Below are 321 nucleotides of genomic sequence, written 5' to 3'. Positions count from 1 at the left end.
TTTTTTTTTTCTTTTTTTTTTCTGCTTTTTCTCTTTTTCTTTTTTCTTGGAGGCTTGATTGCTATGCTTTCTTCTAAGGAATAAAACAGAAAATACTTCCGCAGGTTCTCTAATAGAGATGGTAGTTTTGAATCTAACGGAGCATGAAGGAATATCATTGGCATTTTCCTTTCATTTCTCTAAATGTGTCTCAAAGTTTATGTTTATTATCTGAAACTGTGGGCATTTCCTAACTTTGATGCGCTTAAAAGACTGGGAGAAAAACAGAAATTGGATCGGCTCCAGTTAGGGAAAAATTGTCCTGGTTCCTATCGCTGTGTG

The sequence above is a fragment of the Poecilia reticulata genome, linkage group LG21 (assembly GCF_000633615.1).
Source record: "Poecilia reticulata strain Guanapo linkage group LG21, Guppy_female_1.0+MT, whole genome shotgun sequence".
NCBI lineage: Eukaryota > Metazoa > Chordata > Actinopteri > Cyprinodontiformes > Poeciliidae > Poecilia > Poecilia reticulata.
Note: the sequence above shows the minus strand (reverse complement) of the source record.